At 46.8% G+C, this 19,989-nt stretch overlaps 1 long non-coding RNA gene across 1 annotated transcript in view; it reads left to right on the top strand.

Moving 5' to 3' along the window:
• Window positions 1-19,989, top strand: part of LOC141059706 (uncharacterized) — a 102,395-nt gene that overhangs the window by 22,772 nt on the left and 59,634 nt on the right. Inside the window, exon 2 of the long non-coding RNA XR_012222586.1 lies at window positions 14,541-14,955. This is a non-coding gene — a long non-coding RNA (uncharacterized lncRNA). The remainder of the gene's footprint in view (window positions 1-14,540; window positions 14,956-19,989) is intronic.

Below are 19,989 nucleotides of genomic sequence, written 5' to 3'. Positions count from 1 at the left end.
GAAGAGGCCCCAACACGAGCTGAAGAGGTAGTAGGTGGTGCTGTATGTTGGCCTACGTCTTCAGTGTGTCTGTGTAACTCCACCTCGTGCTTGGTCCGCACATGTTTCCACATATTTGTGGTATTGAGGTTGCTGACAATTTTCCCTCTTTTGACTTTCTGATGACACAGCTTGCATTTGACAAAGCAAATGTCATCTGCAACTGTGTCAAAAAAGGACCACGCACTGCAAGTCTTGGGAGCGCCTGTTTTGCCTTTTGAAAGAGGAATGCTCCTAACGGGTGCCGAAGTGGAGGCTACAGGCAACCAAGTCTGACCCCTCCCTCTCCCTCATGTTTTGGCCATTCGGGGAATCTCTTCCTCAGAGCTGCTGCCACCACCTTCCTGTTCCTCACGCCATGATGGGTCAAGGACCTCATCATCTACACTCCCCTCTTCAAACACCTGCTTCTCCTGGGTTGTCTCGCCAGCACCGTATGCACCAGAAAGTGGCACCTGAGTCTCGTCATCATCTGATGCATACTGAGGTGTGCTGACCATAGGCACTGGCCCACCCGCCTCTTCAGATTCCGAGGGACGAAGAAGTTGCGCATCACTGTATACTCCCTCTTCTTCACATTCTTGAATGCTGCTTGGCTGGCCCCCTCTTTCCAAGCCAACAGATTCCGAGAACAGAAGTAGAGACTGTGATGGCTCCTGTCCAGGGCTCTCTGTCTGCCTGGGCACTTTGGCAGGTGGTGAAGAGACAGATGGTTGCTCTTCGGTGCTCTGGCCCTGAGAGGATGTGGAAGTAATTGAAGTCTATGCGTTAGCTGCCATCAATCCGACAACGGCTTCAATTTGTTCCTCCCGCAGCAGTGGGGTACGGCGAGGTCCTACAAAGCTGCACATAAAGGACTGTTGCCTGCTAAAACTGGGGGATGCTGACTCACTGGTGCCCGCAGCAGGCACAGAATCCCCACGTCCTCTCCCTGCAGAATCCCCACATCCTCTCCCTGCTGAAACTCCACGCCCACGCCCACGTGCCTTACTCACTGCCTTCTTCATCTTGCTAGACTGATAAAGATAGGCAGAAAAGTACAAAGGGGGGGCTTAGTGTGCTTATTCCTGAACAGCTGGTTACAGGTATAAGAAACACTAATTTTATGAAGTGTCTGTGGACTACACTTTAATAGGCGCTAATGTGGCTTACACAACTGTCAAATGCAGTGTTTGGTGAACTTTATTGTTTTTTTTGTGAAAAAAAACTAAAAGGATGTGACCAAAGATTTGAAAGTGATAATATCACCAACTTTTTGGAGCTATTACAATGCAGGCAGGTAACCTACAATGCAAAAGATGAGGCTCCAAAAAATTGGGTAATACTAATCTGGCTGCAGCTGAAGGGCACAAGCCAGAAAAAAGGCTCCTCTATCTACTCCTATATAGTGTTTGCAACCAACCAATGTAGATGGATACGGATGGATGCACACTAGTAGTAGAAGAAAAAATGAGCTGCAATAAAAGAAAAATATGTGTGAGGCAGTGACGCACGCTGAGCGTCCTACAACCAGACGTAGCTGCAGGACACACTACTTAGCGTGAGCTGCACTCACACACAGTCAGAGACCTCTCAGACAGCCGTGAACAGTGCAGATAAGTGGGCACTAGCACTGAAAGGCTGCAGAGAGGGTCCGCTGTCTACTACTAGTGTTTGCAACCAACGTATATGGATACGGATGGAAGCACATTAGATAGAATTTCTGAAAAATAAGCAGCTCAAAAAGAAAAATATGTATGAGGCAGCAGTGACGCACGCTGGGCGGCCTACAACCAGACGTGGCTGCAGGACCCACTACACAGCGTGAGCTGCACTCACACAGCCCTTGCAGACAGCTGTGAACACTGCTGCTAGTCAAAAGAAAGCTACAGTGGTGGTTTATGTAGCCTGGGTAAAGCACAATATGTTTTGTATAATCGCTATTTCTAACTGTCCCTCACAGTCTTCAACAGCAGCCTGTCCCTAACTGAATTCACAGCAGAGTGACCAGAAATGGCGGCGGCGGCTTTTATAGTGCATCATGACATCATTTCAGCAGCCAATCACAGCCATGCCAATAGTTAACATGCCTACATGCCTAACAGGATGTGCAAACACTTCTGAGGATTCCCATTGGCTGAATCAAATTGAGCAGGCTCATAGCATTATGGGAACTTCCGATTCCGGTATTCGATATGAAAAAAGTATCGGGACTCAGTATCAGAATTCCGATACAGTGAATATCGGCCGATACCCGATACTTGCGGTATCGGAATGCTCAACACTAGTGATTAGTGTTGAGCATTCCGATACTGCAAATATCGGGTATCGGCCGATATTCACTGTATCGGAATTCCGATACCGAGTACCGATATTTTTTCAATATCGGATACCGGAATCGGAAGTCCCATTAATGCAATGAGCCACTGTTGTGGCTGTGATTGGCTGCTGAAATGATGTCATCATGATCCGCGGTCTGTGCGCATCATGATGCGCAGTCTGTGCCGACTGTGGGGGGTCTGTACGGGCCTCTCGGTGGTCTGTGCTGGCTGCTGCAGGCCTGTGCCGGCTGCCGGTGGTCTGTATGGGCCTCTCGGGGACCATTGCCGGCTGTCGGTGGTCTGTGCCAGCTGCAGGGGCCTGTGTCGGCTGCCGGTGGTCTGTACGGGCCTCTCAGGGGCCTGTGCCGGCTGTCGGTGGTATGTGCCAGCTGCCGGGGGCCAGTGCCGGCTGCCGGTGGTCTGTACGGGCCTCTCGGGGGCCTGTGCCGGCTGTCGGTGGTCTGTGCCGGCTGTCGGTGGTCTGTGTGGGCCTGCTGGGAGTCTTGTTTGTGTGCAGGCAGTGCCTGCTACACTGACAGTGATTGACACATTAGCCAATGATGGAACAGTAGTAGTCCTATCATCCGGCTAGTGTGTTGAATGTAAAAAATACTACATATATACAACATTCATACAACTTACATACATACATACTACATATATACTACATTCATACAACATACATATATACTACATACATGCTATATATATACTACATTCATACATGCTACATATATACTACATTCATACAACATACATATATACTACATACTACATACATGCTACATATATACTACATTCATACAACTACATATATACTACATACTACATACATGCTACATATATACTACATTCATACAACATGCATATATACTACATACATGCTACATATATGTAGTATATATGTATGTTGTATGAATGTAGTATATATGTAGCAAGTATGTAGTATATATGTATGTTGTATGAATGTAGTATATATGTAGCATGTATGTAGTATATATGTATGTTGTATGAATGTAGTATATATGTAGCAAGTATGTAGTATATATGTATGTTGTATGAATGTAGCATATATGTAGTATGTATGTAGTATGTATGTATGAATGTAGTATATATGAAGTATGTATGTAGTATGTAGTATATATGTATGTTGTATGAATGTAGTATATATGTAGCACGTATGTAGTATGTAGTATATATGTATGTTGTATGAATGTAGTATATTTGTAGCATGTATGTAGTATGTAGTATGTATGTATGTATGTTGTATGAATGTAGTATATATGTAGTATGTATGTAGTATGTACTGTATGTTGTATGAATGTTGTATGAATGTTGTATATACTGTATGTAGTATGTATGTAGTATGCATGTACTATGTATGTAGTATGTATTATTTTATTTTTTTTGCATTCAACTCATTAGCCGGATGATGGGACTACTACTGTCCCATCATTGGCTAATGTGTCAATCACTGTCAGTGTAGCAGGCATCGCCCGATGGGACTTGTAGTCCCATCGGATGATGCCTGAACACATACAAGACCCCTGGCAGGCCCGCACAGACCACCGACAGCCGGCACAGGCCCCTGGCAGCCGGCACAGACCACCGACAGCCGGCACAGGCCCCCGAGAGGCCCGTACAGACCACCGTCAGCCGGCACACGCCCCCGGCAGCCGGCACAGACCACCGACAGCCGGCACAGGCCTCCGAGAGGCCCGTATAGACCACCGGCAGCCGGCACACGCCCCCGGCAGCCGGAACAGACCACCGACAGCCGGCACAGGCCCCCGAGAGGCCCGTACAGACCACCGACAGCCGGCACAGGCCCCCGAGAGGCCCGTACAGACCACCGGCAGCCGGCACAGGCCCCCGACAGCCGGCATATACCACCGACAGCCGGCACAGGCCCCGAGAGGCCCGTACAGACCACCGACAGCAGGCACAGGCCCCTGGCAGCCGGCACAGACCACCGACAGCCGGCACAGGCTCCCGAGAGGCCCGTACAGACCACTGGCAGCCGGCACAGGCCCCGGCAGCTGGCACAGACCAACGAAAGCCGGCACAGGCCCCAAAGAGGCCCGTACAGACCACCGGCAGCCGACACAGACCACCGACAGCCGGCACAGATCACCGATAGCCAGCACAGGCCCCCGAGAGGCCCGTACAGACCACCCGCAGCCGACACAGTCCCCCAGCAGCCGGCACAGACCACCGACAGCCGGCACAGGTCCCCGAGAGGCCCGTACAGACCACCGACAGCCGGCACAGGCCCCCGAGAGGCCCGTACAGACCACCGGCAGCCGGCACAGACCACCGACAGCCGACACAGGCCCCTGAGAGGCCCGTACAGACCACCGGCAGCCAGCACAGGCCCCCGAGAGGCCCGTACAGACCACTTGTAGCCGGCACAGGCCCCCGAGAGGCCCGTACAGACCACCGGCAGCCGTCACAGGCCCCCGGCAGCCGGCACAGACCAACGAAAGCCGGCACAGGCCCCAAAGAGGCCCGTACAGACCACCGGCTGCCGGCACAGACAACTGACAGCCAGCACTGATCACCGACAGCCAGCACAGGCACCCGAGAGGCCCTCACAGACCACCGGCAGCAGGCACAGGCCACCAGCAGCCGGCACAGACCACCGACAGCCGGCACAGGCCCCCGAGAGGCCCGTACAGACCACCGGCAGCCGGCACACACCCCCGGCAGCCGGCACAGACCACCGACAGCCGGAACAGGCCCCCGAGAGGCCCGTACAGACCACCGACAGCCAGCACAGGCCCCCGAGAGGCCTTTACAGACCACCGGCAGCCGGCACAGACCACAGACAGCCGGCACAGACCACCAACAGCCGGCACAGGCCCCTGAGAGGCCCGTACAGACCAACAGCAGCTGACACAGACCACCGACAGCCAGCACAGGCACCTGAGAGGCCCGTACAGACCACCTGCAGCCGGCACAGGCCCCCGGCAGCCAGCACAGACCACCATCAGCCAACACAGGCCCCCGAGGGGCCCATACAGACCACCGACAGCTGGCACAGGCCCCCAAGAGGCCCTTACAGACCACCGGCAGCCGGCACAGACCACAGACAGCCGGCACAGACCGCCGACAGCCGGCACAGGCCCCTGAGAGGCCCGTACACACCACCGGCAGCCATCACAGGCCCCCAAGCGGCCCGTACAGACCACCGGTAGCTGGCACAGGCCCCCGAGAGGCCCGTACAGACCACTGGCAGCCGGCACAGGCCCCCGGCAGCCGACACAGTCCACCAACAGTCGGCACAGGCCCCCGAGAGGCGCGTACAGACCACCGACAGCCGGCACAGGCCCCCGAGAGGCCCGTACAGACCACCGACAGCCGGCACAGGCCCGCGAGAGGCCCGTACAGACCACCAACAGCCGGCACAGGACCCTGAGAGGCCCGTACAGACCACCAGCAGCCAGCACAGACCACCGGCAGCCGGTGCAGGCCCCCAGCAGGCTTGTACAGACCACCGAAAGCCCGCACAGACCCCGCCCGCACACACAGACACACAGTGACCGCCCACGCACCGCCCACACTCTTCCCCCCTCCCAAAAGGGTTTTTTTTAATTCCGATAGTTCTGTCCCATTGACTTTAATGGGACTTCCGGTATCGGAATCGGAATCGGCGATACCCAATACTTTTTTGTGTATCGGGCCGATCCATTCCGATCCGATACTTTTGAATATCGGATGGTATCGCTCAACCCTAGTAGCATGTATGTAGTATGTAGTATATATATATATATATATATATATATATAGTTGTGGCCAAAAGTATTGACACCCCTGCAATTTTGTCAGATAATACTCCGTTTCTTCCTGAAAATGATAGCAAACACAAATTCTTTGTATTATTATCTTCATTTAATTTGTCTAAAATGAAAAAACACAAAAGAGAATGAAGCAAAAAGCAAAACATTGATCATTTCACACAAAACTCCAAAAATGGGCCAGACAAAAGTATTGGCACCCTCAGCCTAATACTTGGTTGCACAACCTTTAGCCAAAATAACTGCGACCAACGGCTTTCGGTAACCATCAATGAGTTTCTTACAATGCTCTGCTGGAATTTTAGACCATTCTTATTTGGCAAACTGCTCCAGGTCCCTGATATTTGAAGGGTGCCTTCTCCAAACTGCCATTTTTAGATCTCTCCACAGGTGTTCTATGGGATTCAGGTCTGGACTCATTGCTGGCCACCTTAGAAGTCTCCAGTGCTTTCTCTCAAACCATTTTCTAGTGCTTTTTGATGTGTGTTTTGGGTCATTGTCCTGCTGGAAGACCCATGACCTCTGAGGGAGACCCAGCTTTCTCACACTGGGCCCTACATTATGCTGCAAAATTTGTTGGTAGTCTTCAGACTTCATAATACCATGCACACGGTCAAGCAGTCCAGTGCCAGAGGCAGCAAAGCAACCCCAAAACATCAGGGAACCTCCGCCATGTTTGACTGTAGGGACCGTGTTTTTTTCTTTGAATGCCTCTATTTTTCTACTGTAAACTCTATGTTGATGCCTTTGTCCAAAAAGCTCTACTTTTGTCTCATCTGACCAGAGAACATTCTTCCAAAATGTTTTAGGCTTTTTCAGGTAAGTTTTGGCAAACTCCAGCCTGGCTTTTTTATGTCTCGGGGTAAGAAGTGGGGTCTTCCTGGGTATCCTACCATACAGTCCCTTTTCATTCAGACGCCGACGGATAGTACGGGTTGACACTGTTGTACCCTCGGACTGCAAGGCAGCTTGAACTTGTTTGGATGTTAGTCGAGGTTCTTTATCCAACATCCGCACAATCTCGCGTTCAAATCTCTTGTCAATTTTTCTTTTCTGTCCACATCTAGGGAGGTTAGCCACAGTGCCATGGGCTTTAAACTTCTTGATGAGACTGCACACAGTAGACACATGAACATTCTGGTCTTTGGAGATGGACTAGTAGCCTTGATATTGCTCATGCTTCCTCACAATTTGGTTTCTCAAGTCCTCAGACAGTTCTTTGGTCTTCTTTCTTTTCGCCATGCTCAATGTGGTGCACAAAGGACACAGGACAGAGGTTGAGTCAACTTTAATCCATGTCAACTGGCTGCAAGTGTGATTTACTTATTGCCAACACCTGTTAGGTGCCACAGGTAAGTTACAGGTGCTGTTAATTACACAAATTAGAGAATCATCACATGATTTTTCAAACAGTGCCATTACTTTTGTCCACCCTCTTTTTTATGTTTGGTGTGGAATTATATCCAATTTGGCTTTAGGACAATTCTTTTTGTGCTTTTTCATTTAAGACAAATTAAATGAAAATAATAATACCAAAGAATTTGTGTTTGCAATAATTTTCAGGAAGAAACTGAGTATTATCTGACAGAATTGCAGAGGTGTATACAGCTCTACGCTTGTGATACATTACACATTTACTGCTTTTTATATTCTGGTCTAATCCAAACTGACCAAGTGAGAGTTATTTTCTGACTGTGGAAATAAATACTGAGATTGACAACAATGACCCCTAAACTGTGTGCAGCTGTACTCTTCAGATCCATTACCGTTTTACGGCTTTTTATATTGTGTTGTAATCCATACTGAGCCTGAGAACGTCTGTGTCTGCCTCCTGAAATATCTACGGAGATTGAGAATGTTTAAACTATACTATATATACATGCTAACTGATGATACTGTATTCTGTCTAATCCATACTGAGCCTGTGAGCATCTCTGTGTGACTGATGGTATATATAGGGAGATTGACAATCATCCTTTGACTGTATAGAGCTGTACGCTTCTGATACAGTACCATATATCTGATGTTATTTTGGGTTCATGTTCTGCAATATTTTGAAGATTGGTGGAAGAGGCCGCGGATGTGGGTGTGGGGGGGCCAGCTGGTGCTGATGGTGGTGGTGCATCTGCTGCTTGTGGCAAAAGCACAATAGCAGCTAAGGCAGGAGGTGTTGAACCTGCATCATGGTCTGGCTCCAGAACACCTGGAAGGCTACCTTTTCTGGGAGCAAGTTAACCGCTTTTAAACCCAGAGCATCAGGAATTGTTTTTTGCTTACTTTGCCGAAACAGACTCCAGCAAATATGCCCTCCTCTTCTGAAGTTTCAAAAAATGCAAGCACTGAGTCGTCAAGTGCTGGCTCCTGGTCAGGAAGAACCCCTTTCCTTGCGTCCTTCACCCTCACCAAAAGTGAATGCAGCAGGCCACACTTCACATTAGTCCAGCTCTTTCTATCATACCATGCCTGGGTTATCAAGTCAAATCGTGAATTCCCCAGTCCAAGATGAATCTGACATGGAGTGTGGGTGGCCAGCCAGGGCAGTGGGGTTAATCGGTACCGGGCCGGTGTCTCAGAGGGATGTGTCACGTTGGTGGTGATGACCCGTTCTGCGGCCCTGGGCGTCCATACAAAGGGGTGAATAACGTTTATAGGTGAATGATACGTGATGCCACCTGTGGTTTCTGATCACATTGACCCGCGCTGCAGTGTCGCTTCTCTGGGACAGATGTTGTGGTGCAGCTAAGATGCAGAAGCCCTGCACAGGTAGGGCCGTAGTCGCAGGGCAGATGAAAGAGTTGGTAGATGGTGTGCAGTGCAGAATGTAGCAGAGCCGTGCGCCAGGCGCAGGAGAAAGATGACAGACACAGTTGTGCAGTTGCTTTACCTGTACTTGGTAAGTGCCGTCCAGGACCCAGAGTACAGATGGAGAAGGAGTTGGTCAGAATGGAAGCAAATTTGGAATTCTCTCTCTGCAGATAGGTAGTGTGGCCTCCGTTCTAGCGCTTATCTAAGGTACTCGCAGTAGTGAGTTCACTGAAGTTCCGCCTGTTGACTCTCTTTTGGAACTTTCTCGTATGGCAGGCAGCCATAGCCTTTTCCTTCTTGCTCACACACGTCGCTGCTGGGGCCTCCGAGCCTTAGTTGGGAACAGAGCATTTACAGCTGCTACTTCCTCCGGTTTCTGCTGCAGGACCGTCAGTGTCCCTACAAACTCGGAGACCGGAATGCCGACCATGCGCTCCAGCTAGGAGTGAGCCTTAACTCTGCTCATCCTCCAGCTCGCCTTCTCACATCCACACACTTCCCCTTCCCTTCACAGACTGCCCTAACTTACCTCCTCCCGACCACAGAGAGCAGCTCCTCAGCAGTCAGGTTCAGAGGTCTCCCTGCTGGCCTGGAGTGGGAACTGTGTTGTGTGTTGGTTTAACTGCTAGAGAGATCCTTCGCTGCTCCCAAGCATAACATCACACTCCCTAGGAGGAAGGTAATGCCACTGTGGCGACCGTACTCCTGGGGGCGCCAAAAGTGCACTGATGCCCAGCCACTGCTAGATGATTCTGCTGGTACATTGACCCAGACCACTACATTCCCCTCGCACTCTACACAGCCAGATTCTGACCCTTATGAAACTCAGGTTCCCCTTCCCGCATACTATACCACCTTACACGGTGACAAAGAGGAAGGTGCAGATGAAAGTGCAGGTTCCTTGAGCAGGTGATGGGGGGGCATACTCATGGGCGATGGCACTGGCACAGGGCCCCTCATAGTATGCAAAAGTGTCACTGCCGGTGGGAGGGCCCTCCACCCACCGTCAGAAACACCGCCGTACTATGAGGGGCCCTGTGCCAGTGCCGTCACCAACGAGTGGGCCCCCCTGCTTACTCAGTATCACAGCACTTGCAAAGTTGAAATACTTACATCTCGCTGCTCCACCGCTGTGACGTCTTCCGCGTTTCCTGACAGTGACATTCTGATCTGAGAGCGCGATGACATCACGTCTGTATGCCCTCTGCCTGAACAGTCCAAGTGCTGTGAGATGGAAGATGGGGACAACGAGGAGTCCAGACTAGTACAGGGATTCCCTAGCGAGGAGTCTTATTTAATTGTTTTCAATGTTGGGACAGCTATTTTTGGGGAGCACTATACTCTGGAGAATGATATATGAGGCCCACCATACACTGGAGCATTCCAAAGGTGGACATCAGACACTGGAGCAGCATTTACAGGGCCCATTATGCACTGGAGCATTAGAAATGGGGCCCATTATATATGGAGCATTATTTGGGCCCATAACACAGTGTAGCTTCATCCATGGGGACCAGCATATACTGTAGCATTATGTGGAGCTCATCATATACTGTTTCAAACATTATATGGGACCAATGATTCTGTATGGAGAAATATATGGGCCTCATTACTCTGTAAAGCGCACTATGCGGTGGCCATAATATTGTATGGAGTAATATACTGTCCGTTTTTGGAGCTATTGGAGAATTTAAAATGGATATCAGTCATGAGATGTAAGAAGTGAAGTATTTTTCATTGTACTATACCTATATTTCTGTGCCGTATCGGAGCATCATGAATTGTGTCATGTGTTAAAAGAGCCCAGTGACACTCTTTGGCCCAGGGCCCACGAAAATCTGGAGCCAGCCCTACCCCCCCACAACTTTAGCCAAATAACCCCCAGTTTTCAATGCTTAACTATTATTATAAAGTAAATTAAGGTTGACAAGCTTAAGTAATAAGAATTGATGTTTTTGGCATTAAAATGGGCACTGTAGGTGTGTTTCCTGTCCTCCACTCCCTGCCAACCTTGGTTCCCCATTGACTTGCATTGGGTTTCGTGTTTCAGTCGGCCTTCGACTTTTCACGATAATCTGCCGATTGCGTTCGACCCGACTTTTGAGAAAGTCGGGTTTCATGAAACCCGACTCGACCCGAAAAAAGGCAAAGTCGCTCATCTCTACTCTTGACTGCTTGGCCCCAAAAGGTACAGTGGGGCAAAAAAGTATTTAGTCAGTCAGCAATAGTGCAAGTTCCACCACTTAAAAAGATGAGAGGCGTCTGTAATTTACATCATAGGTAGACCTCAACTATGGGAGACAAACTGAGAAAAAAAAATCCAGAAAATCACATTGTCTGTTTTTTTTTCATTTTATTTGCATAGTATGGTGGAAAATAAGTATTTGGTCAGAAACAAGCAATCAAGATTTCTGGCTCTCACAGACCTGTAACTTCTTCTTTAAGAGTCTCCTCTTTCCTCCACTCATTACCTGTAGTAATGGCACCTGTTTAAACTTGTTATCAGTATAAAAATACACCTGTGCACACCCTCAAACAGTCTGACTCCAAACTCCACTATGGTGAAGACCAAAGAGCTGTCAAAGGACACCAGAAACAAAATTGTAGCCCTGCACCAGGCTGGGAAGACTGAATCTGCAATAGCCAACCAGCTTGGAGTGAAGAAATCAACTGTGGGAGCAATAATTAGAAAATGGAAGACATACAAGACCACTGATAATCTCCCTCGATCTGGTGCTCCACGCAAAATCCCACTCCGTGGGATCAGAATGATCACAAGAACGGTGAGCACAAATCCCAGAACCACGCGGGGGGACCTAGTGAATGAACTGCAGAGAGCTGGGACCAATGTAACAAGGCCTACCATAAGTAACACACTACGCCACCATGGACTCAGATCCTGCAGTGCCAGACGTGTCCCACTGCTTAAGCCTGTACATGTCCGGGCCCGTCTGAAGCTTGCTAGAGAGCATTTGGATGATCCAGAGGAGTTTTGGGAGAATGTCCTATGGTCTGATGAAACCAAACTGGAACTGTTTGGTAGAAACACAACTTGTCGTGTTTGGAGGAAAAAGAATACTGAGTTGCATCCATCAAACACCATACCTACTGTAAAGCATGGTGGTGGAAACATCATGCTTTGGGGCTGTTTCTCTGCAAAGGGGCCAGGACGACTGATCCGGGTACATGAAAGAATGAATGGGGCCATGTATTGTGAGATTTTGAGTGCAAACCTCCTTCCATCAGCAAGGGCATTGAAGATGAAACGTGGCTGGGTCTTTCAACATGACAATGATCCAAAGCACACCGCCAGGGCAACGAAGGAGTGGCTTCGTAAGAAGCATTTCAAGGTCCTGGAGTGGCCTAGCCAGTCTCCAGATCTCAACCCTATAGAAAACCTTTGGAGGGAGTTGAAAGTCCGTGTTGCCAAGCGAAAAGCCAAAAACATCACTGCTCTAGAGGAGATCTGCATGGAGGAATGGGCCAACATACCAACAACAGTGTGTGGCAACCTTGTGAAGACTTACAGAAAACGTTTGACCTCTGTCCTTGCCAACAAAGGATATATCACAAAGTATTGAGATGAAATTTTGTTTCTGACCAAATACTTATTTTCCACCATAATATGCAAATAAAATGAAAAAAAAACAGACAATGTGATTTTCTGGATTTTTTTTTCTCAGTTTGTCTCCCATAGTTGAGGTCTACCTATGATGTAAATTACAGACGCCTCTCATCTTTTTAAGTGGTGGAACTTGCACTATTGCTGACTGACTAAATACTTTTTTGCCCCACTGTATTAATCAGGAACTGGAGATTTTTGCTTTCCAGTAACTCATTGCAGTCCATAACCATGCGCTAGTGTCTGTTTATGTCTACAGACATTTTATATTCTATATCTTATATATTCTAAACACATTTTAAATACATTTTCTACTGTTATTTTTAGTTTATTTTTTAGATGCTTATGTACAATTAATTGGTTTTCTTTGGAATGTAGGTATAATTATGAATATCAATTTATTTTATTGAAACTATTTGTACCTGTTAAATAACTACGATGGTCAGTGCGCCCTGTGTTAGTGCAATTGTTATTGTCTATTTTGAGTTTATTCCTCACAATTTTTGAGCGCCTGCATGTATACAATTATATATGCATATATATGTGTTTGGAATGATGTTTTTCTTGCCTCTTGGGCATTCTTAATTGCACCTCGTTTTTAACTGTTTTTAGAGAGTATTAATAATAAAGTATTTTTAGTTAAGTAAAATATTACAATAACTTGTAAATTCCCAGCCTATTCCAAACTTAGCGTTACATTAGGAAATGGGTGGTTTGCTACATTTCCATGGTGTCAATTTCACCGAGGCACGGCAAGGGTTAATGCAGCAGTCACCGAGGGTATTTATGGGCGTCATTTCAGGATTACAGGCACCCTGATGAAGAAGGCAGCTTGGGCCTTTGAAACGCGTTGGTCAGCTTTTTGATCCTTGTGTTGCCCTGTACGGGCTGTGACGTCACACGCTCAGGTACTTTCGGGCGGCTGCTTTCAATTGGGATTCCGGGGCGCCTTCGGCCGGAGCGTTCCCTATTCTTACCTTGCACTCTCAATCTCCCGCCCTTCTTCCACTCTGTGATAGCCAGCGTCTCTCGGCAGTTCGCTCCCTGTGCTTGGTCTCATTATAGCCTCACTGCCTTAGAGCGTATCAGGCTTCAGGTCACTGTTAAGAGCCCGTTACATGTAGCGATATCGCTAGCAATATCGCTGTAACGTCACTGGTTTTGTGACGTAGCAGCGATATTGCTAGCGATATCGCTACATGTGATACTTACCTCCGACCGGCTTCCCCGCTGATTATCGCTGATCATGCGAGAACGTCCTGGACCATTTCTCGTCGTCAGCTTCCTGCTGGGCTTCCTGTGGCGCCGACGAGTGACGCGTGGACGCGGGCGGAGGACGTCAGGATCGCCTTGTCTGACAGGTAAGGAGCGACCCCCGACCCCTGCGATGTCGCTGGTGAGATCTGCCTGTGTGGCAGCTCACTAGCGACCACTTAGCGATGCACCAGCGATCCATATCGTTGTCAGGATCACTGGTGCATCGCTATGTGTATCGGTACCCTTAGAAGTGCTCACCTCCTTCAGGTTTTACAAGCTGTCATTTGCACTGATAAGGAGCATGGCTCATTTAACTCCTTGTAGCAAGACACTTGCTGAGTTCCTTCTCATCACCGTCAAAGATCAGCAGTCACAGCAGCCAATTTGCATCACATCTATTCATCTGCCTCGTATTGGTGAGTGATACGTTATATATACTGTATATGTTAATACTTTATATATATATATATATATTTTATCTATGCATCCTTTATATATTTAAGAGTGGGTTGTTATTTTGGCTGTTTTTCATCATTTCTATTATTTAATCATTGTTTATTTTCCTGAGTCCTATAGCGCAGGTCAACTTGCACATTTTCATATAAAAATTTATTTGTTTGAAAGGAATTAGTTACATTCGCTCATCTCTATTCAAAATCTATTACCTATGAATAATGATATACATGTTATATTATATATTATTTTGTGATTTCATTTTAGAAATGGGCAATGAAAATACACACGTTGCCAATGCATGCAGCGGCGAGATAAAGATATTCTTTCAGTCAACAAAATTGCAAATTCAGGAAATTGCTTTAGAAGTTTTAACAGAAGCAGGAGTACAAGTAAGCAGTGATCCAAAAGCCTCTTTAAAGAGTGGACAAAAACTCAATGTCCTCTTAAAACCTGACACGAGGATTCAATACTTAAGATGTGCTCCCAAGAATGTTGTGAATATTCCAAGTCAGGGAAATCTGTATATAACCATAACTTGCAATCGAGGAAATGAAAAGGAGGAGTTGATGTGCATGAACCTGAAGATCCCTTCAGATCGCTCCATCATAGTCACTAATAATGGCATGGTCCGCTTTGCTGAATATGGAAAACTGTGGCAGGATGAAGCTGGTAAATACTGGTGAGTATGAAAACTATACAGTATATGATGAATGTACCGGTGTGGAAACATATATTTTCTCAAAATGATGCATGTGAATTTTGGTGCTTTTTGTAATTTTTAGTGGAAAACAAATGTAATTGTTCCAGTTTGTAGATGAAGAACAAATCTTGATGGTATTTAATACACTTGATAAGCACAGTATCTTGAACAGCAGAATGACGAACAGTAAAGTTGCAGAAATTTTCAGCAACTCAATCCCTGATTGGGTCTTAGGCATCTTTCAGAATTCATTTTTTCTAAATTTACGAGAAAAAAGGACTGAGCTTCATTGGTGATTTTCAGTTTCATCTGTGATTTTCATCACAATTTGGTCAAAGTTTCATCAGTTTTTAATGATGAGAAAAAAACTTTCTCTCCCTTCTAATATCTATCAGTTAGTGAAAAACAGAGAGGACACAGATAGCTTCCGAGTGCTGTCCTATTGTTTCATTGGCCCATAGATTTGCATTGTTGATTTTGATTTGATACTTGGATCCATATCAGAAATGTCTCCACAATTTTTCATGGACCACTAGGTCTGAGTGAAAAAATTGGACATGTGAACAGCCCTGTAGAATATTATATGTATGATTGTTTTCCATGAAAAAAATAAAGGATAGCAGTCGTATGAGAAAAATGAATGTCTCTAAAAGCCGTTAATACCATATCGTTTAAAACAACACTCCATCCAGCGGGATTTTTTTTCAGCGTTGGAGTGGTGCTTCTACTGTAATGTCTCTGAACCCAGACTTATGTTCGAATTCTGGCGTCTTCACTTTTTCGGCATTGCAACGGTCCCGCAATGCCATCTTGTGACTGCAGTTTCTGACTGTCCTGAAGTCATAAGTTATGTCACAAGCTCTCAATGCAAGTCTATGAGAACCAGAATGAGGCTCTTAGACTTGTATTGAGTTGTGATCACCAGCTTGCTCCATGAAACACTGGAGCTATCTGGCAGGTCACAAACTGCTGGAGACCGACCGGAGCAGCAGTGAAGATGTCAGCAGGTAAGTATCAGACTGGGGGTGCACGGACCTTAGATTCAATAGATTCAAAGCATCACTCCAGCCATAAAATAAAAAACCACTGGAATGGTGCATTAAGGAATTGGTACGTCTATTAGTTTAATCAACTATAACACCACTACTATCCATGTCCAGAATCATTCCTGACCGTTAACACAATATGCTTGCATGTAGAACAGTAGCTTAACTAGAATCTGATGGGCCCCAGTGCAAGATATGGACAAGGCCTCACTCCTGCCGTCTGTTGGTCAGATGTATGGGCCTTGCAGTGCTCTAAATACTGTAAAACCATGTAAATTGTACCTCCTACCCCATTATGGAGAAATATGAAGTTCCTGATATACATATGTCCCCTATATTGAGTCTGTCCTAGTGTAATATATACAGTATATATACAGGTGTATATATATATATATATATATATATATATATACAGCGTCGGACTGGAACACCTTGGGCCCACCAGAGAAAATCATTCTTGGGGCCCACTATGTAGCTGCATAGAGTTAAATACCAGACCACCAATTGTGCGGTAAAACACGCTAATATCCGGGTATAATATAAGGTTGTACATGTCTTAATTATGTAGCAGGAGTTGGGGTAGCCCCCTCATAGAATATAAAGCAGCCCCCTCATAGAATATAATGTAGACCCCTCATAGAATATAATGCAGCCATCTCATAGAATATAATACAGCCATCTCATAGAATATAATACTGCCCCCCTCAAAGGGTATAATGCACCCCCTCATAGGGTATAATGCACCCCCTCATAGGGTATAATACTGCCCCCCTCATAGGGTATAATACTGCCCCCTCATAGGGAATAATGCACCCCCTCATAGGGTTTAATGCACCCCCTCATAGGGTTTAATGCACCCCCTCATAGGGTATAATACTGCCCCCCTCATAGGGAATAATGCACCCCCTCATAGGGAATAATGCACCCCCTCATAGGGTATAATGCTGCCCCCTCATAGGGTATAATACTGCCCCCCTCATAGGGTATAATACTGCCCCCCTCATAGGGAATAATGCACCCCATCATAGGGAATAATGCTGCCCTCCTCGTAGGGTATAATGCTGCCTCCTCATAGGGTATAATACTGCCCCCTTCATAGGGAATAATGCTGCCTCCTCATAGGGTATAATACTGCCCCCTCATAGGGTATAATACTGCCCCCCTCATAGGGAATAATGCACCCCCTCATAGGGTATAATGCTGCCTCCTCATAGGGTATAATACTGCCCCCCTCATAGGGAATAATGCTGCCCTCCTCATAAGGTATAATGCTGCCTCCTCATAGGGTATAATACTGCCCCCCTCATAGGGAATAATGCTGCCTCCTCATAGGGAATAATGCACCCCCTCATAGGGTATAATGCTGCCTCCTCATAGGGTATAATGCTGCCTCCTCATAGGGTATAATGCTGCCTCCTCATAGGGTATAATGCTGCCTCCTCATAGGGAATAATGCTGCCTCCTCATAGGGTATAATGCTGCCTCCTCATAGGGTATAATGCTGCCTCCTCATAGGGTATAATGCTGCCCCCTTCATAGGGTATAATGCTGCCCCCTCATAGGGAATAATGCACCCCCTCATAGGGTTTAATGCACCTCCTCATAGGGTATAATGCACCCCCTCATAGGGTATAATAATGCCCCCTCATAGGGAATAATGCACCCCCTCATAGGGAATAATGCACCCCCTCATAGGGTATAATGCTGCCCCCTCATAGGGTATAATACTGCCCCCCTCATAGGGTATAATACTGCCCCCCTCATAGGGAATAATGCACCCCATTATAGGGAATAATGCTGCCCTCCTCGTAGGGTATAATGCTGCCTCCTCATAGGGTATAATACTGCCCCCCTCATAGGGAATAATGCTGCCTCCTCATAGGGTATAATACTGCCCCCTCATAGGGTATAATACTGCCCCCCTCATAGGGAATAATGCACCCCCTCATAGGGTATAATGCTGCCTCCTCATAGGGTATAATACTGCCCCCCTCATAGGGAATAATGCTGCCCTCCTCATAAGGTATAATGCTGCCTCCTCATAGGGTATAATACTGCCCCCCTCATAGGGAATAATGCTGCCTCCACATAGGGTATAATGCTGCCTCCTCATAGGGTATAATGCTGCCTTCTCATAGGGTATAATGCTGCCCCCTTCATAGGGTATAATGCTGCCCCCTCATAGGGAATAATGCACCCCCTCATAGGGTATAATGCACCCCCTCATAGGGTATAATACTGCCCCCCTCATAGGGTATAATACTGCCCCCCTCATAGGGAATAATGCACCCCCTCATAGGGTTTAATGCACCCCCTCATAGGGTATAATGCACCCCCTCATAGGGTATAATACTGCCCCCCTCATAGGGAATAATGCACCCCCTCATAGGGAATAATGCACCCCCTCATAGGGTATAATGCTGCCCCCTCATAGGGTATAATACTGCCCCCCTCATAGGGTATAATACTGCCCCCCTCATAGGGAATAATGCTGCCCTCCTCGTAGGGTATAATGCTGCCTCCTCATAGGGTATAATACTGCCCCCCTCATAGGGAATAATGCTGCCTCCTCATAGGGTATAATACTGCCCCCTCATAGGGTATAATACTGCCCCCCTCATAGGGAATAATGCACCCCCTCATAGGGTATAATGCTGCCTCCTCATAGGGTATAATACTGCCCCCCTCATAGGGAATAATGCTGCCCTCCTCATAAGGTATAATGCTGCCTCCTCATAGGGTATAATACTGCCCCCCTCATAGGGAATAATGCTGCCTCCTCATAGGGAATAATGCTGCCTCCTCATAGGGTATAATGCTGCCTCCTCATAGGGTATAATGCTGCCTCCTCATAGGGTATAATGCTGCCCCCTTCATAGGGTATAATGCTGCCCCCTCATAGGGAATAATGCACCCCCTCATAGGGTTTAATGCACCCCCTCATAGGGTATAATGCACCCCCTCATAGGGTATAATACTGCCCCCCTCATAGGGAATAATGCACCCCCTCATAGGGTATAATGCTGCCCCCTCATAGGGTATAATACTGCCCCCCTCATAGGGTATAATACTGCCCCCCTCATAGGGAATAATGCACCCCATCATAGGGAATAATGCTGCCCTCCTCGTAGGGTATAATGCTGCCTCCTCATAGGGTATAATACTGCCCCCCTCATAGGGAATAATGCTGCCCTCCTCGTAGGGTATAATACTGCCCCCTCATAGGGTATAATACTGCCCCCCTCATAGGGAATAATTTACCCCCTCATAGGGTATAATGCTGCCTCCTCATAGGGTATAATACTGCCCCCCTCATAGGGAATAATGCTGCCCTCCTCATAAGGTATAATGCTGCCTCCTCATAGGGTATAATACTGCCCCCCTCATAGGGAATAATGCTGCCTCCTCATAGGGTATAATGCTGCCTCCTCATAGGGTATAATGCTGCCTTCTCATAGGGTATAATGCTGCCCCCTTCATAGGGTATAATGCTGCCCCCTCATAGGGAATAATGCACCCCCTCATAGGGAATAATGCTATATAGATATATAGATATAGGGTTAGATAGATATAGATAGAAAGATAGATGTAGAAATAGATAGATATAGAGATAGATAGTAGATAATGGATAGAAAGTAGATAATGGATAGATATAGATAGAAAGATTCATAGAGATAGATAGAGATAGATAGAGATAGATATAAAGATAGATATAGAAAGAAATATAGATAGATAGATAGATAGATAGATAGATAGATAGATAGATAGATAGATAGATCGATAGGTAGATAGATATAGAGATAGATAGAAAATAGATAATGGATAGATAGATAGATAGATAGATAGATAGATATAGAGATACATAGCTATAGATAGAAAGATATAGAGAGATAGATATATAGATAGAGATAGATAATAGATAGAGATAGATAATAGATAGAGATATACAGATATAATAATAATAATA

Source organism: Dendrobates tinctorius, unplaced genomic scaffold, assembly GCF_039654945.1.
Source record: "Dendrobates tinctorius isolate UK_male_01 unplaced genomic scaffold, ASM3965494v1 ptg000230l, whole genome shotgun sequence".
NCBI classification, from domain to species: Eukaryota; Metazoa; Chordata; class Amphibia; order Anura; family Dendrobatidae; genus Dendrobates; species Dendrobates tinctorius.
This window is presented reverse-complemented; position numbering and strand designations above follow the sequence as displayed.